This window comes from Schistocerca nitens, chromosome 4, assembly GCF_023898315.1.
Source record: "Schistocerca nitens isolate TAMUIC-IGC-003100 chromosome 4, iqSchNite1.1, whole genome shotgun sequence".
NCBI classification, from domain to species: Eukaryota; Metazoa; Arthropoda; class Insecta; order Orthoptera; family Acrididae; genus Schistocerca; species Schistocerca nitens.
In genome coordinates, this window is record NC_064617.1 from 686425877 (window position 1) to 686452632 (window position 26756).

Genomic DNA, 26756 nt, shown 5'->3' on the forward strand with positions numbered 1-26756 from the left:
CGTCGTCGGATCTAATAGGTCTCGGATCTTTTGCTCATAATCTTCGGTCTTCATTACGACGGTCGCATTCCCCTTATCGGCAGGCAGTACCAATATACTCTTGTCGGCGTTGAGATTCTTAATGGCTTGTACCTCTTCTTTCTTCAGGTTGCAAGCTGGCGGTTTTGCTCGGCGCAGTATCCTGGCTGTTTCCGTGCGTATTTCCTCTGCCCTTTCACAAGGAAGGGCACGAATGGCTGCTTCGGTGTTGGCAATGATGTCCTCCATAGGTATGGTTCTCGGGATGATAGCGAAATTCCCTCCTTTTTGAAGAACAGACACTTCCGCTTCGGTCAATTGTCGTTCAGTGAGGTTGACCACTGTGTGTGACATGTCGGGAGTCGCCTTGTCGGTCTGCTTCCGGCATCTTTCAAACTTTTTCTTCTGTCGCTCGGTGCAGCGCTCGAGTTCGTTCTGCATGCTCCTGTGAGTGATGCTGTCGATCTTGTCCCAATCGTCTCGATGCATTCTGCTACTTAGTTGATAGAAAATGTCCAGAAGTTCCTGATCCGTTCTTGCCAAGTCTCTCCGTGTTGTATGTATTCGCTCACGAAGAAAAGCTCGTTCCATTCTGTCGTAGATACGATGTGCTTTGGCGGTGGTGAATAGGCGCTTGCATCTCAAGAACTTCGGTGTAGCACATTCATCTCGGCACCGTGACAGAAAGGCGAGAGAGGACATCAGTCGCGCTTTCTTCTTCCGTCGTTGGTCAAGGCGTCGGTACAATCTGCAAATCTCCTCCCCGTAGAGGCGTAATACAAAATTGTTGAGGCTTTCGTGGCCACTTGTTGACAAACTGCCTATTGGCTTCTGTCTCGGGTTCTTCGGCCGACGTTCATCTAATGATTTTTCTGACGTTTCGCCAGCACGAGTGGCTGGCATTGTCAAAGCTTCACCCTCCATTGCCGGTGGTGAACTGGAGCCGAGCTCGCGGGCGCAGACTATATGTACCTGGCGCGCCAACGTCCGAGGGCTTCTCCGCGGTCATTTCCGGTGCGGTTCTCCTCTTGCTACCTGCGACGGTCGTTCGCTGCAGTACGGGAAGCCAGGATCCGTTGACCTTAAGGCTTTCCTCTTTCTTGTTCAAACTGTTCGCGTGTTTTTGTATTTCTACAGCTTCTCTGAACAAGCGCGTGTGATAGTGGTTCTCTACAGCCAGAACTTCCGTGTCGGCGAATTTTATTACGTGGTCGGTCTCATTCAGTGCGTGTTCTGCCACGGCCGATTTCTCCACCTGCCCCAACCTGCAATGTCGCTTATGCTCCTTGATCCTGGTGTTAATGGATCGTCCAGTCATCCCGACATAAACTTTTCCGCATGTGCATGGTATGCGGTATATTCCCGACATTGAAAGTGGGTCTCTTTTCTCCTTCGCCGATCTAAGACACTCTTTGATCTTCCTTGTCGGTTTGAAGATCGTCTTTACGCCATGTTTGCGCAATATACGGCCGATTCTGTCCGTCACTCTGGGAATGTATGGCAGAAAGGCCGTACCCGACATTTCTTTTTCTGGTTTCTTACTTCGCCGAGTGTTTGGCTCAGTTACACTTCTAATATAATTTGTGGAGTACCCATTGCTCCTCAGGACTGTTTCCAGGTGTTGTATTTCTCGTTTGAGGTGTTGCGGCTCACATATTCGTCCTGCTCTCGTTACGAGCGTACTAATCATGCCCCTTTTCTGGCTCGGGTGGTGGTTTGACAGTTTGTGCAGGTATCGGTCCGTGTGAGTCGGTTTTCGATACACGCTGTGTCCCAGGTTTTCGCCGTCCCTTGTGACCAGCACATCTAGAAATGGCAGTTTCTTGTCCTTTTCTACTTCCATGGTAAATGTTATGTTGGCATGGAGGCTGTTCACGTGTCTTAGGAAGTCACCGAGCTGTTCTTCACCATGGCTCCACACCACGAAAGTATCATCGACGTACCTGTACCACACCTTAGGTTTGCAAGTGGCCGAGTCCAGTGCCTGTGCTTCGAATTGTTCCATGAAGAAGTTGGCCACCACTGGACTGAGAGGACTACCCATGGCGACGCCTTCCAGCTGTTCGTAGAAGTCGCCATTCCACGTGAAATAGCTCGTGGTGAGACATGCATGGAAGAGCTTTCTGATGTCTAGCGGGAAAATGGAACCGATGTGCTCCAGAGCGTCACTGAGTGGCACTTTCGTAAATAACGAAACAACATCAAAGCTGACCAGGATGTCGTTTGGTGCAAGTTTGTTTCTTCAGCTTCTCAATGAAATGTCCTGAGTCCTTAATGTATGTGTCGGTCTTCCCCACGTGTGGTTGGAGCAGAGAGGCCAAGTGTTTTGCCAGCTTATATGTCGGTGATCCAGGAGCGCTAACGATCGGTCTCAGTGGAACGTTGTTCTTATGGATCTTGGGTAATCCATACAGCCGAGGTGGTAGGGCTTCTGTGTTGCGCAGGTTTCTCTGTGTGTCCGCCGGCAGAGAAGAAGCCTTGATCAATCGATTCGTATTCCGTGTGATACGTTGCGTCGGATCTGCGCTTAGTTTTCGGTACGTCGTCGGATCTAATAGGTCTCGGATCTTTTGCTCATAATCTTCGGTCTTCATTACGACGGTCGCATTCCCCTTATCGGCAGGCAGTACCAATATACTCTTGTCGGCGTTGAGATTCTTAATGGCTTGTACCTCTTCTTTCTTCAGGTTGCAAGCTGGCGGTTTTGCTCGGCGCAGTATCCTGGCTGTTTCCGTGCGTATTTCCTCTGCCCTTTCACAAGGAAGGGCACGAATGGCTGCTTCGGTGTTGGCAATGATGTCCTCCATAGGTATGGTTCTCGGGATGATAGCGAAATTCCCTCCTTTTTGAAGAACAGACACTTCCGCTTCGGTCAATTGTCGTTCAGTGAGGTTGACCACTGTGTGTGACATGTCGGGAGTCGCCTTGTCGGTCTGCTTCCGGCATCTTTCAAACTTTTTCTTCTGTCGCTCGGTGCAGCGCTCGAGTTCGTTCTGCATGCTCCTGTGAGTGATGCTGTCGATCTTGTCCCAATCGTCTCGATGCATTCTGCTACTTAGTTGATAGAAAATGTCCAGAAGTTCCTGATCCGTTCTTGCCAAGTCTCTCCGTGTTGTATGTATTCGCTCACGAAGAAAAGCTCGTTCCATTCTGTCGTAGATACGATGTGCTTGGGCGGTGGTGAATAGGCGCTTGCATCTCAAGAACTTCGGTGTAGCACATTCATCTCGGCACCGTGACAGAAAGGCGAGAGAGGACATCAGTCGCGCTTTCTTCTTCCGTCGTTGGTCAAGGCGTCGGTACAATCTGCAAATCTCCTCCCCGTAGAGGCGTAATACAAAATTGTTGAGGCTTTCGTGGCCACTTGTTGACAAACTGCCTATTGGCTTCTGTCTCGGGTTCTTCGGCCGACGTTCATCTAATGATTTTTCTGACGTTTCGCCAGCACGAGTGGCTGGCATTGTCAAAGCTTCACCCTCCATTGCCGGTGGTGAACTGGAGCCGAGCTCGCGGGCGCAGACTATATGTACCTGGCGCGCCAACGTCCGAGGGCTTCTCCGCGGTCATTTCCGGTGCGGTTCTCCTCTTGCTACCTGCGACGGTCGTTCGCTGCAGTACGGGAAGCCAGGATCCGTTGACCTTAAGGCTTTCCTCTTTCTTGTTCAAACTGTTCGCGTGTTTTTGTATTTCTACAGCTTCTCTGAACAAGCGCGTGTGATAGTGGTTCTCTACAGCCAGAACTTCCGTGTCGGCGAATTTTATTACGTGGTCGGTCTCATTCAGTGCGTGTTCTGCCACGGCCGATTTCTCCACCTGCCCCAACCTGCAATGTCGCTTATGCTCCTTGATCCTGGTGTTAATGGATCGTCCAGTCATCCCGACATAAACTTTTCCGCATGTGCATGGTATGCGGTATATTCCCGACATTGAAAGTGGGTCTCTTTTCTCCTTCGCCGATCTAAGACACTCTTTGATCTTCCTTGTCGGTTTGAAGATCGTCTTTACGCCATGTTTGCGCAATATACGGCCGATTCTGTCCGTCACTCTGGGAATGTATGGCAGAAAGGCCGTACCCGACATTTCTTTTTCTGGTTTCTTACTTCGCCGAGTGTTTGGCTCAGTTACACTTCTAATATAATTTGTGGAGTACCCATTGCTCCTCAGGACTGTTTCCAGGTGTTGTATTTCTCGTTTGAGGTGTTGCGGCTCACATATTCGTCCTGCTCTCGTTACGAGCGTACTAATCATGCCCCTTTTCTGGCTCGGGTGGTGGTTTGACAGTTTGTGCAGGTATCGGTCCGTGTGAGTCGGTTTTCGATACACGCTGTGTCCCAGGTTTTCGCCGTCCCTTGTGACCAGCACATCTAGAAATGGCAGTTTCTTGTCCTTTTCTACTTCCATGGTAAATGTTATGTTGGCATGGAGGCTGTTCACGTGTCTTAGGAAGTCACCGAGCTGTTCTTCACCATGGCTCCACACCACGAAAGTATCATCGACGTACCTGTACCACACCTTAGGTTTGCAAGTGGCCGAGTCCAGTGCCTGTGCTTCGAATTGTTCCATGAAGAAGTTGGCCACCACTGGACTGAGAGGACTACCCATGGCGACGCCTTCCAGCTGTTCGTAGAAGTCGCCATTCCACGTGAAATAGCTCGTGGTGAGACATGCATGGAAGAGCTTTCTGATGTCTAGCGGGAAAATGGAACCGATGTGCTCCAGAGCGTCACTGAGTGGCACTTTCGTAAATAACGAAACAACATCAAAGCTGACCAGGATGTCGTTTGGTGCAAGTTTCAGTTTCTTCAGCTTCTCAATGAAATGTCCTGAGTCCTTAATGTATGTGTCGGTCTTCCCCACGTGTGGTTGGAGCAGAGAGGCCAAGTGTTTTGCCAGCTTATATGTCGGTGATCCAGGAGCGCTAACGATCGGTCTCAGTGGAACGTTGTTCTTATGGATCTTGGGTAATCCATACAGCCGAGGTGGTAGGGCTTCTGTGTTGCGCAGGTTTCTCTGTGTGTCCGCCGGCAGAGAAGAAGCCTTGATCAATCGATTCGTATTCCGTGTGATACGTTGCGTCGGATCTGCGCTTAGTTTTCGGTACGTCGTCGGATCTAATAGGTCTCGGATCTTTTGCTCATAATCTTCGGTCTTCATTACGACGGTCGCATTCCCCTTATCGGCAGGCAGTACCAATATACTCTTGTCGGCGTTGAGATTCTTAATGGCTTGTACCTCTTCTTTCTTCAGGTTGCAAGCTGGCGGTTTTGCTCGGCGCAGTATCCTGGCTGTTTCCGTGCGTATTTCCTCTGCCCTTTCACAAGGAAGGGCACGAATGGCTGCTTCGGTGTTGGCAATGATGTCCTCCATAGGTATGGTTCTCGGGATGATAGCGAAATTCCCTCCTTTTTGAAGAACAGACACTTCCGCTTCGGTCAATTGTCGTTCAGTGAGGTTGACCACTGTGTGTGACATGTCGGGAGTCGCCTTGTCGGTCTGCTTCCGGCATCTTTCAAACTTTTTCTTCTGTCGCTCGGTGCAGCGCTCGAGTTCGTTCTGCATGCTCCTGTGAGTGATGCTGTCGATCTTGTCCCAATCGTCTCGATGCATTCTGCTACTTAGTTGATAGAAAATGTCCAGAAGTTCCTGATCCGTTCTTGCCAAGTCTCTCCGTGTTGTATGTATTCGCTCACGAAGAAAAGCTCGTTCCATTCTGTCGTAGATACGATGTGCTTGGGCGGTGGTGAATAGGCGCTTGCATCTCAAGAACTTCGGTGTAGCACATTCATCTCGGCACCGTGACAGAAAGGCGAGAGAGGACATCAGTCGCGCTTTCTTCTTCCGTCGTTGGTCAAGGCGTCGGTACAATCTGCAAATCTCCTCCCCGTAGAGGCGTAATACAAAATTGTTGAGGCTTTCGTGGCCACTTGTTGACAAACTGCCTATTGGCTTCTGTCTCGGGTTCTTCGGCCGACGTTCATCTAATGATTTTTCTGACGTTTCGCCAGCACGAGTGGCTGGCATTGTCAAAGCTTCACCCTCCATTGCCGGTGGTGAACTGGAGCCGAGCTCGCGGGCGCAGACTATATGTACCTGGCGCGCCAACGTCCGAGGGCTTCTCCGCGGTCATTTCCGGTGCGGTTCTCCTCTTGCTACCTGCGACGGTCGTTCGCTGCAGTACGGGAAGCCAGGATCCGTTGACCTTAAGGCTTTCCTCTTTCTTGTTCAAACTGTTCGCGTGTTTTTGTATTTCTACAGCTTCTCTGAACAAGCGCGTGTGATAGTGGTTCTCTACAGCCAGAACTTCCGTGTCGGCGAATTTTATTACGTGGTCGGTCTCATTCAGTGCGTGTTCTGCCACGGCCGATTTTCCCCACCTGCCCCAACCTGCAATGTCGCTTATGCTCCTTGATCCTGGTGTTAATGGATCGTCCAGTCATCCCGACATAAACTTTTCCGCATGTGCATGGTATGCGGTATATTCCCGACATTGAAAGTGGGTCTCTTTTCTCCTTCGCCGATCTAAGACACTCTTTGATCTTCCTTGTCGGTTTGAAGATCGTCTTTACGCCATGTTTGCGCAATATACGGCCGATTCTGTCCGTCACTCTGGGAATGTATGGCAGAAAGGCCGTACCCGACATTTCTTTTTCTGGTTTCTTACTTCGCCGAGTGTTTGGCTCAGTTACACTTCTAATATAATTTGTGGAGTACCCATTGCTCCTCAGGACTGTTTCCAGGTGTTGTATTTCTCGTTTGAGGTGTTGCGGCTCACATATTCGTCCTGCTCTCGTTACGAGCGTACTAATCATGCCCCTTTTCTGGCTCGGGTGGTGGTTTGACAGTTTGTGCAGGTATCGGTCCGTGTGAGTCGGTTTTCGATACACGCTGTGTCCCAGGTTTTCGCCGTCCCTTGTGACCAGCACATCTAGAAATGGCAGTTTCTTGTCCTTTTCTACTTCCATGGTAAATGTTATGTTGGCATGGAGGCTGTTCACGTGTCTTAGGAAGTCACCGAGCTGTTCTTCACCATGGCTCCACACCACGAAAGTATCATCGACGTACCTGTACCACACCTTAGGTTTGCAAGTGGCCGAGTCCAGTGCCTGTGCTTCGAATTGTTCCATGAAGAAGTTGGCCACCACTGGACTGAGAGGACTACCCATGGCGACGCCTTCCAGCTGTTCGTAGAAGTCGCCATTCCACGTGAAATAGCTCGTGGTGAGACATGCATGGAAGAGCTTTCTGATGTCTAGCGGGAAAATGGAACCGATGTGCTCCAGAGCGTCACTGAGTGGCACTTTCGTAAATAACGAAACAACATCAAAGCTGACCAGGATGTCGTTTGGTGCAAGTTTCAGTTTCTTCAGCTTCTCAATGAAATGTCCTGAGTCCTTAATGTATGTGTCGGTCTTCCCCACGTGTGGTTGGAGCAGAGAGGCCAAGTGTTTTGCCAGCTTATATGTCGGTGATCCAGGAGCGCTAACGATCGGTCTCAGTGGAACGTTGTTCTTATGGATCTTGGGTAATCCATACAGCCGAGGTGGTAGGGCTTCTGTGTTGCGCAGGTTTCTCTGTGTGTCCGCCGGCAGAGAAGAAGCCTTGATCAATCGATTCGTATTCCGTGTGATACGTTGCGTCGGATCTGCGCTTAGTTTTCGGTACGTCGTCGGATCTAATAGGTCTCGGATCTTTTGCTCATAATCTTCGGTCTTCATTACGACGGTCGCATTCCCCTTATCGGCAGGCAGTACCAATATACTCTTGTCGGCGTTGAGATTCTTAATGGCTTGTACCTCTTCTTTCTTCAGGTTGCAAGCTGGCGGTTTTGCTCGGTGCAGTATCCTGGCTGTTTCCGTGCGTATTTCCTCTGCCCTTTCACAAGGAAGGGCACGAATGGCTGCTTCGGTGTTGGCAATGATGTCCTCCATAGGTATGGTTCTCGGGATGATAGCGAAATTCCCTCCTTTTTGAAGAACAGACACTTCCGCTTCGGTCAATTGTCGTTCAGTGAGGTTGACCACTGTGTGTGACATGTCGGGAGTCGCCTTGTCGGTCTGCTTCCGGCATCTTTCAAACTTTTTCTTCTGTCGCTCGGTGCAGCGCTCGAGTTCGTTCTGCATGCTCCTGTGAGTGATGCTGTCGATCTTGTCCCAATCGTCTCGATGCATTCTGCTACTTAGTTGATAGAAAATGTCCAGAAGTTCCTGATCCGTTCTTGCCAAGTCTCTCCGTGTTGTATGTATTCGCTCACGAAGAAAAGCTCGTTCCATTCTGTCGTAGATACGATGTGCTTGGGCGGTGGTGAATAGGCGCTTGCATCTCAAGAACTTCGGTGTAGCACATTCATCTCGGCACCGTGACAGAAAGGCGAGAGAGGACATCAGTCGCGCTTTCTTCTTCCGTCGTTGGTCAAGGCGTCGGTACAATCTGCAAATCTCCTCCCCGTAGAGGCGTAATACAAAATTGTTGAGGCTTTCGTGGCCACTTGTTGACAAACTGCCTATTGGCTTCTGTCTCGGGTTCTTCGGCCGACGTTCATCTAATGATTTTTCTGACGTTTCGCCAGCACGAGTGGCTGGCATTGTCAAAGCTTCACCCTCCATTGCCGGTGGTGAACTGGAGCCGAGCTCGCGGGCGCAGACTATATGTACCTGGCGCGCCAACGTCCGAGGGCTTCTCCGCGGTCATTTCCGGTGCGGTTCTCCTCTTGCTACCTGCGACGGTCGTTCGCTGCAGTACGGGAAGCCAGGATCCGTTGACCTTAAGGCTTTCCTCTTTCTTGTTCAAACTGTTCGCGTGTTTTTGTATTTCTACAGCTTCTCTGAACAAGCGCGTGTGATAGTGGTTCTCTACAGCCAGAACTTCCGTGTCGGCGAATTTTATTACGTGGTCGGTCTCATTCAGTGCGTGTTCTGCCACGGCCGATTTCTCCACCTGCCCCAACCTGCAATGTCGCTTATGCTCCTTGATCCTGGTGTTAATGGATCGTCCAGTCATCCCGACATAAACTTTTCCGCATGTGCATGGTATGCGGTATATTCCCGACATTGAAAGTGGGTCTCTTTTCTCCTTCGCCGATCTAAGACACTCTTTGATCTTCCTTGTCGGTTTGAAGATCGTCTTTACGCCATGTTTGCGCAATATACGGCCGATTCTGTCCGTCACTCTGGGAATGTATGGCAGAAAGGCCGTACCCGACATTTCTTTTTCTGGTTTCTTACTTCGCCGAGTGTTTGGCTCAGTTACACTTCTAATATAATTTGTGGAGTACCCATTGCTCCTCAGGACTGTTTCCAGGTGTTGTATTTCTCGTTTGAGGTGTTGCGGCTCACATATTCGTCCTGCTCTCGTTACGAGCGTACTAATCATGCCCCTTTTCTGGCTCGGGTGGTGGTTTGACAGTTTGTGCAGGTATCGGTCCGTGTGAGTCGGTTTTCGATACACGCTGTGTCCCAGGTTTTCGCCGTCCCTTGTGACCAGCACATCTAGAAATGGCAGTTTCTTGTCCTTTTCTACTTCCATGGTAAATGTTATGTTGGCATGGAGGCTGTTCACGTGTCTTAGGAAGTCACCGAGCTGTTCTTCACCATGGCTCCACACCACGAAAGTATCATCGACGTACCTGTACCACACCTTAGGTTTGCAAGTGGCCGAGTCCAGTGCCTGTGCTTCGAATTGTTCCATGAAGAAGTTGGCCACCACTGGACTGAGAGGACTACCCATGGCGACGCCTTCCAGCTGTTCGTAGAAGTCGCCATTCCACGTGAAATAGCTCGTGGTGAGACATGCATGGAAGAGCTTTCTGATGTCTAGCGGGAAAATGGAACCGATGTGCTCCAGAGCGTCACTGAGTGGCACTTTCGTAAATAACGAAACAACATCAAAGCTGACCAGGATGTCGTTTGGTGCAAGTTTCAGTTTCTTCAGCTTCTCAATGAAATGTCCTGAGTCCTTAATGTATGTGTCGGTCTTCCCCACGTGTGGTTGGAGCAGAGAGGCCAAGTGTTTTGCCAGCTTATATGTCGGTGATCCAGGAGCGCTAACGATCGGTCTCAGTGGAACGTTGTTCTTATGGATCTTGGGTAATCCATACAGCCGAGGTGGTAGGGCTTCTGTGTTGCGCAGGTTTCTCTGTGTGTCCGCCGGCAGAGAAGAAGCCTTGATCAATCGATTCGTATTCCGTGTGATACGTTGCGTCGGATCTGCGCTTAGTTTTCGGTACGTCGTCGGATCTAATAGGTCTCGGATCTTTTGCTCATAATCTTCGGTCTTCATTACGACGGTCGCATTCCCCTTATCGGCAGGCAGTACCAATATACTCTTGTCGGCGTTGAGATTCTTAATGGCTTGTACCTCTTCTTTCTTCAGGTTGCAAGCTGGCGGTTTTGCTCGGCGCAGTATCCTGGCTGTTTCCGTGCGTATTTCCTCTGCCCTTTCACAAGGAAGGGCACGAATGGCTGCTTCGGTGTTGGCAATGATGTCCTCCATAGGTATGGTTCTCGGGATGATAGCGAAATTCCCTCCTTTTTGAAGAACAGACACTTCCGCTTCGGTCAATTGTCGTTCAGTGAGGTTGACCACTGTGTGTGACATGTCGGGAGTCGCCTTGTCGGTCTGCTTCCGGCATCTTTCAAACTTTTTCTTCTGTCGCTCGGTGCAGCGCTCGAGTTCGTTCTGCATGCTCCTGTGAGTGATGCTGTCGATCTTGTCCCAATCGTCTCGATGCATTCTGCTACTTAGTTGATAGAAAATGTCCAGAAGTTCCTGATCCGTTCTTGCCAAGTCTCTCCGTGTTGTATGTATTCGCTCACGAAGAAAAGCTCGTTCCATTCTGTCGTAGATACGATGTGCTTGGGCGGTGGTGAATAGGCGCTTGCATCTCAAGAACTTCGGTGTAGCACATTCATCTCGGCACCGTGACAGAAAGGCGAGAGAGGACATCAGTCGCGCTTTCTTCTTCCGTCGTTGGTCAAGGCGTCGGTACAATCTGCAAATCTCCTCCCCGTAGAGGCGTAATACAAAATTGTTGAGGCTTTCGTGGCCACTTGTTGACAAACTGCCTATTGGCTTCTGTCTCGGGTTCTTCGGCCGACGTTCATCTAATGATTTTTCTGACGTTTCGCCAGCACGAGTGGCTGGCATTGTCAAAGCTTCACCCTCCATTGCCGGTGGTGAACTGGAGCCGAGCTCGCGGGCGCAGACTATATGTACCTGGCGCGCCAACGTCCGAGGGCTTCTCCGCGGTCATTTCCGGTGCGGTTCTCCTCTTGCTACCTGCGACGGTCGTTCGCTGCAGTACGGGAAGCCAGGATCCGTTGACCTTAAGGCTTTCCTCTTTCTTGTTCAAACTGTTCGCGTGTTTTTGTATTTCTACAGCTTCTCTGAACAAGCGCGTGTGATAGTGGTTCTCTACAGCCAGAACTTCCGTGTCGGCGAATTTTATTACGTGGTCGGTCTCATTCAGTGCGTGTTCTGCCACGGCCGATTTTCCCCACCTGCCCCAACCTGCAATGTCGCTTATGCTCCTTGATCCTGGTGTTAATGGATCGTCCAGTCATCCCGACATAAACTTTTCCGCATGTGCATGGTATGCGGTATATTCCCGACATTGAAAGTGGGTCTCTTTTCTCCTTCGCCGATCTAAGACACTCTTTGATCTTCCTTGTCGGTTTGAAGATCGTCTTTACGCCATGTTTGCGCAATATACGGCCGATTCTGTCCGTCACTCTGGGAATGTATGGCAGAAAGGCCGTACCCGACATTTCTTTTTCTGGTTTCTTACTTCGCCGAGTGTTTGGCTCAGTTACACTTCTAATATAATTTGTGGAGTACCCATTGCTCCTCAGGACTGTTTCCAGGTGTTGTATTTCTCGTTTGAGGTGTTGCGGCTCACATATTCGTCCTGCTCTCGTTACGAGCGTACTAATCATGCCCCTTTTCTGGCTCGGGTGGTGGTTTGACAGTTTGTGCAGGTATCGGTCCGTGTGAGTCGGTTTTCGATACACGCTGTGTCCCAGGTTTTCGCCGTCCCTTGTGACCAGCACATCTAGAAATGGCAGTTTCTTGTCCTTTTCTACTTCCATGGTAAATGTTATGTTGGCATGGAGGCTGTTCACGTGTCTTAGGAAGTCACCGAGCTGTTCTTCACCATGGCTCCACACCACGAAAGTATCATCGACGTACCTGTACCACACCTTAGGTTTGCAAGTGGCCGAGTCCAGTGCCTGTGCTTCGAATTGTTCCATGAAGAAGTTGGCCACCACTGGACTGAGAGGACTACCCATGGCGACGCCTTCCAGCTGTTCGTAGAAGTCGCCATTCCACGTGAAATAGCTCGTGGTGAGACATGCATGGAAGAGCTTTCTGATGTCTAGCGGGAAAATGGAACCGATGTGCTCCAGAGCGTCACTGAGTGGCACTTTCGTAAATAACGAAACAACATCAAAGCTGACCAGGATGTCGTTTGGTGCAAGTTTCAGTTTCTTCAGCTTCTCAATGAAATGTCCTGAGTCCTTAATGTATGTGTCGGTCTTCCCCACGTGTGGTTGGAGCAGAGAGGCCAAGTGTTTTGCCAGCTTATATGTCGGTGATCCAGGAGCGCTAACGATCGGTCTCAGTGGAACGTTGTTCTTATGGATCTTGGGTAATCCATACAGCCGAGGTGGTAGGGCTTCTGTGTTGCGCAGGTTTCTCTGTGTGTCCGCCGGCAGAGAAGAAGCCTTGATCAATCGATTCGTATTCCGTGTGATACGTTGCGTCGGATCTGCGCTTAGTTTTCGGTACGTCGTCGGATCTAATAGGTCTCGGATAGTGGGTAGTCCTCTCAGTCCAGTGGTGGCCAACTTCTTCATGGAACAATTCGAAGCACAGGCACTGGACTCGGCCACTTGCAAACCTAAGGTGTGGTACAGGTACGTCGATGATACTTTCGTGGTGTGGAGCCATGGTGAAGAACAGCTCGGTGACTTCCTAAGACACGTGAACAGCCTCCATGCCAACATAACATTTACCATGGAAGTAGAAAAGGACAAGAAACTGCCATTTCTAGATGTGCTGGTCACAAGGGACGGCGAAAACCTGGGACACAGCGTGTATCGAAAACCGACTCACACGGACCGATACCTGCACAAACTGTCAAACCACCACCCGAGCCAGAAAAGGGGCATGATTAGTACGCTCGTAACGAGAGCAGGACGAATATGTGAGCCGCAACACCTCAAACGAGAAATACAACACCTGGAAACAGTCCTGAGGAGCAATGGGTACTCCACAAATTATATTAGAAGTGTAACTGAGCCAAACACTCGGCGAAGTAAGAAACCAGAAAAAGAAATGTCGGGTACGGCCTTTCTGCCATACATTCCCAGAGTGACGGACAGAATCGGCCGTATATTGCGCAAACATGGCGTAAAGACGATCTTCAAACCGACAAGGAAGATCAAAGAGTGTCTTAGATCGGCGAAGGAGAAAAGAGACCCACTTTCAATGTCGGGAATATACCGCATACCATGCACATGCGGAAAAGTTTATGTCGGGATGACTGGACGATCCATTAACACCAGGATCAAGGAGCATAAGCGACATTGCAGGTTGGGGCAGGTGGAGAAATCGGCCGTGGCAGAACACGCACTGAATGAGACCGACCACGTAATAAAATTCGCCGACACGGAAGTTCTGGCTGTAGAGAACCACTATCACACGCGCTTGTTCAGAGAAGCTGTAGAAATACAAAAACACGCGAACAGTTTGAACAAGAAAGAGGAAAGCCTTAAGGTCAACGGATCCTGGCTTCCCGTACTGCAGCGAACGACCGTCGCAGGTAGCAAGAGGAGAACCGCACCGGAAATGACCGCGGAGAAGCCCTCGGACGTTGGCGCGCCAGGTACATATAGTCTGCGCCCGCGAGCTCGGCTCCAGTTCACCACCGGCAATGGAGGGTGAAGCTTTGACAATGCCAGCCACTCGTGCTGGCGAAACGTCAGAAAAATCATTAGATGAACGTCGGCCGAAGAACCCGAGACAGAAGCCAATAGGCAGTTTGTCAACAAGTGGCCACGAAAGCCTCAACAATTTTGTATCGTTTGTAGAGCTCAAGTATCAAAAGATGTGATATCAGTGGGTAAACATGCTATTACTTAGTCGTTGATTTTGGATGTACAGTCTGTAAACTGCTGTAGTTGGCCTTAGCTTCATAGTTTCGATCAATAGTATCGCCGCCTTCCTCGAAAGTTCGTTTTTGTACACCGGTGGAACTTAAGCTCAGGTAGGTGCAAGATCAAAAGTGATAAAAAAAAGCTCTATTAGCCAGTCAGTGACGTTAATTTAATTTTTGTTGATAAATTATTTTCTTCCCTTAAAATAGTTCTTCGGCAGTTTATTTTTTGTACCACCAGTAACATAGGCACTTTTAGGCCTAAGAAGAAGTGTGGCTGCTTAACATGTTATTTTAGCCACATGCGTTTTGTGTTGTTACAGAAACACAATACAGACAAGTTAGACGTGGAAATAGCATTGTGGCACTTAATTTGAGAATCCACAGTCACGTTTCAGGGGTCAAGTGTATCGTAACCTGCAAGTTAAACAATAATTGCCCTCTTCCAGTAGCTGACATTATTTTAGCTAGCATGTGTTTTGTACAGTTGTAGAACAATGATAGGGGCCTACAAACAATTTACATGGTCAAATATTTAACTGAGGGGCACACTGTATTAGGGGCGATGAAAAAAATTTCCGTTTGAAGGCTGTTCAGCCCACAAACGGTATGACAATCAGGCAAAATCGCCATGAGTATTGAGGCAATCATCCCACTAAAACACCAGGTTGAGGACATCCGTTTCGTAAAACACCGTATTCCACTGCATGAAGAAGTCCATAATTGCCTGCTGCACATCCTCGTTCGAAAGAAACTTTCGACCTTTCAAGGCCTTTTTAAGGGAGCAAACGTGTGATATTCGCATGCGGAGAGATCAGGACTACAGAGCGGGTACTGGAATGTCTCGCACTTGAGTTGGCGTAACTTTGCGTTACGACATTTTTGGTAAGGGTTCGTGCATTATCATGAAGCATGGAACTTCGTGTACCATTCTACAATGGTGGTTTCCGACAGACCTGCTGCCTCATGCACATTCTCCGATGGATGCCTACTGGTGTTTGTCCTTCGACAGCCAAGATAAGAATTTAAAAAATTGGTTTTATTTGGACACATTTGGTAATAACGTCACCATAGTTCACGTACCCACATTAACTGCTCGCACGTCGGAAAGATACGAAAGCCATACTAAATCTTTGCCTACATGTTGGTGCTTATATACCCGCATCAGAGTCGTGCTACGTTGCGCGTACATTTCAGCAACACCCTCAGATTGGAACTTCTTGATCGCCAAGTGTGTTACGAATATTAAAGTCTGTTCGTCGTTCGATGCAGCTTAACCTGTAAGTTAGATCCGAAGTGTCAAGTGTACGGGGGATTAATGAAAAGTTATGCCTCCACCTTCGTTAATTGGGTTTGGATGGGAATATTTTAATAAATCAAACGCAGAAATAATCATTAGAAAGTGGTCTTTCGTTACCAATATTCACTTTTCCACATAATCACCAGCCAATTGGATACATTTCTGCGGACAATGGACACGTTTTCTGAAGCCGTTACGGAAGAAGTCGACACTCTGTTTCCGCAACCACAGTCTCACAGTTCTCTCAATGTCTTCATCAGAAGAATAATGATGTCCCGGCAGATCGTCTTTCATTATCGAGAACAGATGGAAGTCAGACGGTGCTAAATCTGGACTGTATGGAGGATGCCGTGCGGTGGTGAGATTCAGTCTCTGAAGCTCTGCTGTGGTGGCACGTGAAATGTGTGGTTTAGCATTGTCATGCTGCAGGAAAACATTTCCCTCTTCCTTTCGGACCCTTGTTAGCCGTCATTTCAGAGTTCGCAGCGTTGTTATGTAACGTTCTGCATTTATTGTTGTTCAACGATGAAGGAAATCAACATGGATAACACCATCAGCGTCCCAGAACACTGTGGCTATGATTTTTCCAGCTGTGGGTTGCGTCTTGAATTTCTTTTTCTTGGGCGAGTCTTTGTGGCGATATTCCACAGACTGAAGTTTCGTCTCCGGGTGGTAATGGTGTACCCACGTTTCGTCTCCTGTCACAATTGAATGGAGAAAGGCGTCACCTTCATTCTCGTAATGCGAGAGGAATTCCTGGTAAATTTCAAATCTATGCGCTTTCATTTCAGGAGTCAGCATCCGGGGTACCCTTCTTGCACAGATCTTCTGGTAGCCAAGCAAAGCAATAATGTAACCCACGCGTTCTTGTGAAATGCCGATTGTGCTTGCAGTTTCTCTCTGAGTGATACGACGATCGTCCTGAATCAATCTGTCAACATTTTGCTTGTGAAACTCGGTGGTTGCTGTCACAGGACGTTCAAAACTTTGTTTGTCACGCAGGTCAGATATTCCTGCTTCAACATCTCTAAACTTATTCGCCCAGCGACGAACAGTACTCACATCAACACAATTACCATAAACTGCTTTTATTCTCTGATGAATATCCTTTGGGGTGACACCTTCTGCTGTCAAGAATTCAGTGACTGCACGTTGCTGAAATCGCATTAACCTACCGACTGCACAGGGTTCCATACTTTGCACTGTAACAACACAACCGTTCAATGCTAAGGTTTCCCGCCAACTGGAGCTGTAGAGAAGAGGCTAGGGAACAAGCCAATATCTGTCGCATACCAATGCTGCGAACTATTAAAGAGTTACGAAGGTGGAGGCATTACTTTTCAGTTAACCCTTGTATTTTGACGCACATTATAGACATAGAAGTACAGTAAGTTACGCCAAAATTGTCAAGTTTTACGACTTTTTGACAAACATTTCAGACATGGAAATAAATTTGTGACGCTTGACATTAAAAAAACTACGTATTTTTGATAAATTATACAGATGTGGAAATACTGTAAGTTATACCATTATTGTCATGATCTTTATGTATTTTTGATAAATAATGAAGATGTGGGAATAACATTGACATAAACATTGTGCGTGTGCTTACATATTTTGATAAATAATACAGATGTGGAACCAGTGTTAACTTATACAATGTTGTCAATAGGTTTGCATATTTTCGGACACATATTTCGGATTGTTTGGATGATTTTGTACATGGCACCAATTTATGCACTTTGGATGGTTTGGATACTTTTGAACAAGGCACTAGTTTATACAATTCACGTCGTTTACATACTTTTGCACAGGGCTACGATGGCGTCTTCGAGACTACATACTGACTGGCATATTATTTTTAATAGATGGTAAAATAATGGGCAGTGATTAGGAGACCTAAATGTGTGTGTGTGTGTGTGTGTGTATTTAAGAGAGAGAAAGAGAGAGGTGAAATTTACTGACGACTCAGAATTATTTGCTGACAAAACTGCAGACAGTATAGGCAATGTTACACTCTGCATGGGTGTCAGATTTCTGCGAAGTCAGACAAGTTCATGCCTGATAAAATTTGCCTCCATCTGAAACAGCTTTGGACAATCACTGTAGACATTACAAAACTACCGACAAGAATAATATCATCGTTGATTTAGGGAGCTCTCTGTTTGGCTGTTTCACTATAATAACTGGTAAAATACTGGGCTGTGATTGAGCAGAGCAAAAAAATGTGTGTTTTGGCGTAGTAGCTCTTGATAGAACAAGTGTTGTGGCTTAAGATGGAGTTGAAAAAATGTAAGTGGTCTCTAAAATACTGGGCTGTTATTAGAGGGTCAAAATATATGTATGTTGATTTAAAAGTTCTCTGACTGTGTAAAGGGGCGTAGCTTATGAAGAAGTTGCAAAATGTGATTGGTCGCTAACATATTGATCTGTGATTGGGAGATACAAATGTGTGTGTTGACTTGGAACCTCTCTGAGTGGTCAACGCCCAAGAAAGTTGACGTGGCTTAGGAGAGGAGGGGGAATGATGATACTACAGAAAGAGACATAACTTGTGACGATATGGGTATGTTACAAATACAAACACGGTATCTATACGTTCCCCGAAGTGTTGTAGAATTGGTTTAACTATCGTATTACTAAGGAACCAAATTATTGTCGTTTCAAGTGCATGTATAATAATTTATTGATAAACTGTCTTAATGAACGAAAGTCAAGTCCCAGTAAATGGTAAAAATGCACAACTTGGAGGTTAAGTTCTGTTACTCAAGCAGACTATTGATGCGTCTGCCAGCTGTTCACCTTTTAAGAACTGTAAATACCACTTCAGTAACGAACTGCTCTAATGTTAGCTTCTTTAACATTAATGTGTGTAGTAAGGTGTGTTTTTATTGTAAATTAATGCTTTCTTATCTTTTGACCTTTTCTGACTGCAGCACCGGCGCCACTGCAGCCTGCACCATCACATGCACAGCTTTCTGTCGCTAAACTGTTAATAATTACGGCCTAAAGGTAAGTAATATTTCTTTCTATTTAAATTTATAATGACTGCAGTTTCGCTTAAAAATTCGTAAATACAAGTTGTAAGTGGTGCTCCTTTGCGATTTCTTGTGACATTTCAGTGGGACGCAAAAATGTAAATTTGCATGTTCTGTTCGCCACTGCATTTCCCCTGACTTGTACCTCACACCCCTATCTCACTACAGACACGCCTAAAATGGAACGCATCGTTTGAGAGCGGCCTGATTCACATTCAAAATTCTATCTTTAGGGACAAGTGGCTCCTTCTCGCTTCTCAAACCTTTGCTCCCTCCTGTACAATTAACGGATTTTGTGGTTAAACTGGCCGCTTTTCAAAATGAAACGATGTAATGAACTTAAATGAAATGAAATGCTGTCATGATCATGTTCTGTCCTATCACCACCACAACTTCATCTAATATTTGATATAATGTGAATGTACATAGTTAATTTCGTGAATGTCTGCAGTATCGCGTCATTTGAGGAAGAATATGCCAAAGAAAGATGTTGCCGTAAAATTCAGTTACTGATTTTATCCGTCGCCCGTCGATGACAAGCACCCAACAGAATCGGCGAATCGTTAGTTTCTGCGCCATCAATTATACTTGAAATTAATATTTTCTAACTTTAATAAACCATACGATTGTTTCCTAGGAAGTCTGAATGTAAACTTCTGGTAAACGAACAGTTTGTATCTCTTTCCATTCTTTTCGTTGAAATATAAAACTATTATTTTGTAACGACCCATTGTCAAAGTACTATACAGCCAAAAATGTTTTTCTGACTTCTATCACTTCTCGAAATTAAACAACTTTTCCACATGCATCTAAGAGAGACTATTTAAATTACATTCTTCTTGGACGTATAAGGTAGTATACACGATAAAATTTATAGTAGTTACATGTCATAAGCACTCTTACATGGTATATTTAGACAAACAAAATATAAATCATTTGGCCACGTAATAAAATGTCTTAACTTTCATAAAGTGATCTTGATTCGAGAGTGGTCAAGAAGAGACTGAATACATTTTAAAAGATTTGCATAACACTGAATACTGATTCATTTATTTCACTGTAAGGTCATAATTTCTGCAGGAGTGTCGTAAAGCTCGGGGCTTTTTTGTTGTGGTGGACAGCCGTCAACCAGCTAGGTATTGTATCCATTGGTGTGTCAACTTGTGCAGAGAGAAGTATAGCCTTCAGCGCTTGCCATATCTCCATGACATAAATGTAAAAATTAAAACAAACAAATATAATTCGTACTTTGCGTTAAACAAAAATATTATTATAAGGAACTCGTTAGATCAATTATGTAAAGTGCTGTAAATCATGAAACCAGGAAAATCCTGTGTGATATTGCGCAACTTCTGGTTCAAAATGGTTCAAATGGCTCTGAGCACTATGGGACTTAACATCTATGGTCATCAGTCCCATAGAACTTAGAACTACTTAAATCTAACTAACCTAAGGACATCACACACATCCATGCCCGAGGCAGGATTCGAACCTGCGACCGTAGCGGTCACGCGGTTCCAGACTGAAGCGCCTAGAACTTCACGGCCACAACGGCCGACCGCGCAACTTCTGTACCACTGCAGTTAGTACGCTATAGGCAATGTCAATCATATTCAAACCACATCTCCTAAAATGGGTATATTCAATATTGTCTAACCAGTGCAGTTGTGATGAGGTCCAGATAATGGAACAATATGTGTTCCTGCCCTGATTGCCCCACCTTATACAACCTCAAGAACTTATGTCAACCATGCTATTGCGATTGATATCACCCTCGTGTGAACTTTACTGACCTAATCAAACTGTTTTTGTTTTTTATTTGTAATAACCCTGCTCGAAAAAGGTAGATGCTGACTCGTGTTAATATTACAGAACTATCGGCTCAAAAAGTCATTCTTGCAAAATAAAGACACAATTTTTTTTATATAAGAGTGTAGAAATTGATCGAGGCAGGTCTCAGGAAAAATCAGTTTGGGTTCTAAAAAATGTAGTAAAACATGAAGGAGTAATGACCCTGCAAAATAACTTAACAGACAGACTGAAGAAATGAAAACCTATATTTATAGCAATCATAGATTTAGGCAAAGCTTTGTCAATGTTGATCAGAACACACTCTTTAAAATTCTGAAGGTAGCAAAGGTAGAACACGAGGTACAAGGTGAAAAGTAAGCTCCAACATGAAATCAGACTGCCGTTACAAGAGTCAAAGGAAATGAAAGGGAAGCACTGGTTGAGAAGGAATGAAACAGGGATGTAGCCTATGCACAGTGTTATTAAATCTGTGCATTGAGCAAGCTATGAAGGAAACCAGGAAGAAATTTGGAAAGCAAATTAAAATTCAGGGAGTGAAAATAAAAACTTCGCAGTTTACCAGTGACAGTGTAATTCTCCAAGAGATGGAGAAAGGACTTGGGAGATCAGTTGAACCGAAGTGATAGTGTTTTGAAAGAGGTTATATAATGAATATCGACAAAGTAAATGAATAAAAGTGGAATATAGTTGAATTAAATCAGAAACACTGATCGAATTAGATTAGGAAACGAGACACTAAAATTAGTCTATAAGTTTTGCTTTTCTGGCAGCAACATAACCGAGGTTGACCGAAGTAGAGACCATATAAAATTCAGACTAGCAACAAAAGAAAAGTGTTTCTGAAAAAGATATTTGCATTTTGCGAAAATGAAACAAGGAAAATAAGCAATTCAGGCAAGAAGAGAATAGAAACTTTTGAAAAGTAGTTCTATAGAAGAATGTTAAAAATTAGTTAGGTGTATCAGTTGTAACGCTACAGGGTCTCAATTCTACCACTCAGCCATGGTTATGAGTCTGGAGGTCCAAGCCCCAGGAATTGGTGAGGGTGGTCTTCCCAATATCTGCAGATTGCATAGATGCAGGGGTAGAGCAACGACATCACAATCCAAGCTGTTGAAATCTAAAATAGCTGTCACAAGAAATTCAAAAATTAAAGGTGACGGTGGTGGGAAATTAATAAATGCAAGATTGCGCAACTAACCTTGTTGGGCTTGGCAGAAACAAAAAAATTCAAAAATATCCAAGATGACAGAGCTATGTCACGTGTGCTGGTAGTCATTATGTTGCCATATTCAAAAGTATCTTAACGACCTTCAATTTGCATCATGTTCAAAAGTATCCAAAAGACCTGTGTCTTTTTTTTATCAAAAATATGTAATGATATTGACAGTACTGGTATAACTTACAGTATTTCCACATCCAAAATATCATTACTACCAAGATACATATGACACAATGCTAATTGCACATACAGGTTAAGTACTGCTTATCAATGGAGATAGTTCCATTATTATTAACACATATGGTGTAAAGCACAAATGAAATATTTCAACATCTACATTATCTGAATTATTTTTCTATAAAACACATTATGCATATCAACTGTCAGAATGTTATTTCCATATCTAAAATATTCGCTACAATTCTTACCTAAAACATACTGTAGACTCTCACATTAAGTGTCCCCATGCTATTTTATGGTGTAAATTGTTCTATAACAGTACAAAACACACGTATCTAAAACTAACGTTTTAAGCAGGAAGTTGAAATTTCATTTTAAATCTAAATGAGACTAAGTACAAAAACGAACCTGACCAAGTCTACAACTGTGCCAAGCACATGTTGGATAAAATCTTATCCTCAGGAGCTGAGCAGTGGTAGTTGACACAAATTGGAATTTTGGATTAGTGTTCAATAAATGTCAGTTTCTGGATGAGTGTAATTAATGTGTAACTTGACACCTAAATATGACTGTGGATTCTCAGATTATTTGCAGAACGATATTTCCACTACATTTAAATTATTCTATAACAGTAAAAAACACATGTAGCAGGTAATGTAGTAGTATCTGACTGTTTCTCCTAGGCCTAAATGAGACATATTTATTGGTAGTACAAAAATGAACTGGTCAGTCGCCATTTTGGGGAGGGGGCCAAGTATTACATAACAGTGCAAAACATATGTGGCTAAAGTAATATGTTATTCATGCAATGCAGCGATAGTTGACACTTGCTTTTAGGCTTAAGTGAGGCTATGTTGCTGATAGTATGAAACCAAATTGTTGACGGTATAATTTGATTCTTGTACTAAAATAAATAGCTTAATTCCCAGCCTAAGTTGTCTGTGTTATTTGTCAAAAATTCATCATAGGTTGGCTACATTTGATAACAAAGTAAATCAAATATTGTAGTGACCCCTGTGCTAGGGTGCTCACTTTATCTTGCAGCACAAAAGGTTCAGGGTCTTATGCAGATAATGCTAACTTATGCTGTCAGACAGTGGAGACTACACGTCACTTCGATGAAATAACATTCTGAACAGTAGTATACACATTGAATAAGTAAGAAACAAAGATTTCTGAGCTTTGATCCATCCACTGTCAACTACCTTATCTGTTAAAGTTAGCCATATATTGTAGTGACTGTATGCTACGCTATTAACTTTATCTTGCAGCACAAAATGTTTATCTTCTGCTGATAATGTTAACTTACGCTATTCCACAGTTGAAACTCCATGATTCTTTGTCCCTGTACATTGTCATATAACAAACTGCACCATACATCAACAAAGTCATAACAAATTGCTCTATACATAACCATATTACAGAAAAATTTTAACTAATTGCTTCATAAGCCGCTATATTATAGCAAAATTGTGACAAATCATTACACAAATCGTCATTTCACAGCAAAATTGTAACAAAATGCTGAATAGACGGCTATGTTACAGGAAAACTGTAACAAATTGTTCCACACATAGACATTTTAAAGCAAAATTTTAACACATTGCTCCATATATCGCTATGTTCAGCAAAATTGCAACAAATTGTCCCCGACGTTGATATATTACAGTCAAACTGTAACAAATGGCTTCATATATCACCATATTATAGCAAAATTGTAATAAATTGCTCCATACATCACCATGTTACAGCAAAATTGCAAAAAATTAACCCTTACATTGTCACCATACAGCAAAACTGTAACAAAATGCTCCAGAAAAATTGCGACACATTGTCACATATATCGATATATTATAGCCAAGTTGTAACAAATTACCTCATATCTCACCACTGTTACATGAGAAGGGTAGGGGTGGGGGAGGGGGTGACCTTTATTTTGTAGCAAGAATGGGCATAGTGAGTGAGTGAGTGAACTTGGAGGGAGGACCAATTGACATGTGACAGGTATCGGGTTACATAGTGTCTTGAGTATATCACACAGAATTGCCCGAAGGTTGCGAATGGGGCATCAGTTTGCACCATGACCATGAGATAAGATCGTTATCTGAGGTTGAATCGGTAGTGTCCTCCTGCTCCAGTATTTATCTGACAACCAGTACAGCTACTTTGCCAGAGCTCATCATCTGCCATGTCAAGAGCCATGCGTGTGTGCAAGGTTAGAGTAATAATATAGCTCGATATTCTGCATCGTAATTCTTTGTTCGTTTCTGCTGTTGGACCTAAGAAAACCCTAAGCTGGGAATTTATAGAAAGCTAACTTGATTATTAATCGCCAAGAGCAGATGAGCATCTAACTGCTTTTCCTTGAATAATCTTTCGTTTCTGTGTCAGAAGTATATAATCAACAAAAGGGAATCTATCACAGACATCAGTTTATAAACTGGTTGATCAGAAAGCGGCCATGTCGAGTGTCGCGCTCGTCAGGTCTCTCATGGTGCACGTGGCTGGAGATGAAGAACACTGTAGCAGATGGCTGTTAGACTTGCTAAAAACTGACTCCATAGGAATACCCCACTTCTGCAGGTTGGTGTTACATCTCGTGGTACTACAACGTAGTATGTTTAGAGCCCTTCGCGTTGTCCACTTCTCTGAATGTCCAGGGAGGAGATTTTCCTTCTGAACCACCCATTTCTCCAAATTTGGACATTTCCCTCGCCAATCTGAGATCGTTGCTTGCTGCGGTGTTCCTGTAAGAGCTTCAGTAGTTGCCAACAAGATGTTTCTTGATTTCAGCCCTGGATGTGCTGTCTCACGGCCATATAAAGGGTGGACTTCCGTATTCGTAACCTCGCTTTTCTAAAATCTAGCAGCTATTTCGCGTCTAATTCTAGGAGGGGCTATGGCAGCAAGATAGTGGAGTATATCTACGGGTGTAGATCTTAAACAACCAATGATAATGCGACAGGTCTCATTAAGCCGCACAACGAAGTTTCCGGCATGGCCGGACTTGTACCATGTCGAACATACATATTCAGCACTGGAGTAACACAGCACCAGCACGCTAGTTCTCACGGTACATGGGTGAGCTCTCATGTGGTACCTGTCAGTTTCTGCACTATGGTTTTTGAAGGTTTTTGCTGCTCGTTCGTTCGTGAGGTGGAATACACATGTTTGAATATTGGCAGGATCCGGTTTCAGGTGATTTTCATTATAGTAGCTGGTAAATTCTTCCAGGGCTTTAGACAAGGTTTGTACCACCTTTTCAAAACAGTCGTTTAATGCCAGTGGATTTTTCTTGGCTAGGAATGCTCTTTCTGCCATTGCTAATCTGCTTTTTATGTCCCCCTAGCTCCGTCCGTCGCGGGCTGTTTTGCTGCCTAGATAGCAGAACTCATTAGCATCATCTACTACGTAATCATCAATCCTTATGTTTAGTTTCTCACTATTCTCATTACTTTCGTCTTTCTTCGGTTTACGCTGAGTCCATACTTTGCACTCGTTAGACTGTTCATTCCATTCAGCAAATCCGGTAATTCTTTTTCACTTTCACCGACGATAGCAATGTCATCAGAGACTCGTATCACTGATATGCTGTCACCTTGAATTTTAATTCCACTCTTGAACCTTTCTTTTATTTAAATCATTGCTCTCGATGTACATATTGAACAGTAGGGGCGAAAGGCTAATTTCCTGTCTTACCCCTTTTTATCCCGAGAACTTTGTTCTTGGTCTTCCACTCTTATTATTCCCTCTTGGTTCTTGTCTATATTACCTGTCTTTTCCTAGAGATTACACCTATTTTTCTCAGAATTTCCAATATCTTGCACCATTTTACATTGTTGAACGCTTTTTCCAGGCTGACGAATTCTTTGAGCATGTGTTTATTTTTCTTTGGTCTTGCCTCCATTACCAACTGTAACGTTAGAATTGCCTGACTGATGCCTTTATCATTCCTAAAGCCAAACCGATCCTCATCTAACACATCCTCAAGTCTCTTTCCCATATTTATGTATATTATTCTTGTCAGCAACGTGGATGCATGAGCTGTTAAGCTGCTTGTGCGATAATTCTCGCTCTGATCAGCTCTTGCAATCTTCGGAATTGTGTGGATGATATTTTTCTGAATGTCAGATGGTATATTGCCAGATTCATATGCTAATGGACTTTTCTTGGCTAGGAATGCTCTCTGTGCCATTGATAATCTGCTTGCAACCCAGGTCCTCAATTATTTGTGGACCAATAGTGGTACAAGTCCATTAACTCCACTTTTATGCGTGTAATGCTTCTGAAATTAATGATCCAAACAAACAGAAAGAAAGGTTCATCTCTAGCAAGAAGCCATATTCTTGAATATTTCTGGTATCTCAACTGCAGATTTTTCAGCGTTCATTTAACTTTAGGACACTGTATCTCAAAATGAACAAAAATAGACTTGTATTGAAATAAGCCCTTCATATATTCTGCACGCCTATGTGATAGTCGTTTTGTTACCATTTCGCCCAATGATTTTAAAAATTCTGGTGGAACGTTATCTGTTCCTTCGGCCTTGTTCGATCTTAAGTCTTCCAAAGCTCTTTTAAATTCTGATTCGAATACTGGATCCCCTATATCTTCTGTATCCTCTCATGTCTATTCTATCACGTCATCAGACAAGTATTCCCCACCATAGAAGCCTTCAATGTACTCTTTCCACCTATCTGCTCTCTCCTCTGCGTTTAACTGTGGAATTCGCATCGAACTCTTAATGTTACCTCCCTTAATTTTAATGTCACTGATGGTTGTTTTGACTTTTCTATATGTTAAGTCAGTCCTTCCGACAGTCATTGCTTTTTCGATTTCTTCACATTTTTCACACAAAGCCTTTTCGCCTTAGCTTCCGTGCACGTGCTTTTTATTTCATTCCTAAGCGACATGTATTTCTGAATTTCCGTAAACGTTTTTGTATTTGCTTCTTTCATCGATCAACTGCAGTATTTCATCGGTTACTAATGGTTTCTTCGCAGTCGCCTTCCTTGTACCTTATGTCTTTCTTTC

At 44.7% G+C, this 26756-nt stretch overlaps 1 protein-coding gene across 1 annotated transcript in view; it reads left to right on the forward strand.

The window, feature by feature from the left end:
- LOC126252989 (uncharacterized) overlaps positions 1 to 26756 on the forward strand; it is a 999773-nt gene that overhangs the window by 119888 nt on the left and 853129 nt on the right. The window contains exon 2 of the mRNA XM_049954016.1: positions 18407 to 18482. The gene's annotated coding sequence lies outside the window, so the exon portion shown is untranslated. The remainder of the gene's footprint in view (positions 1 to 18406; positions 18483 to 26756) is intronic.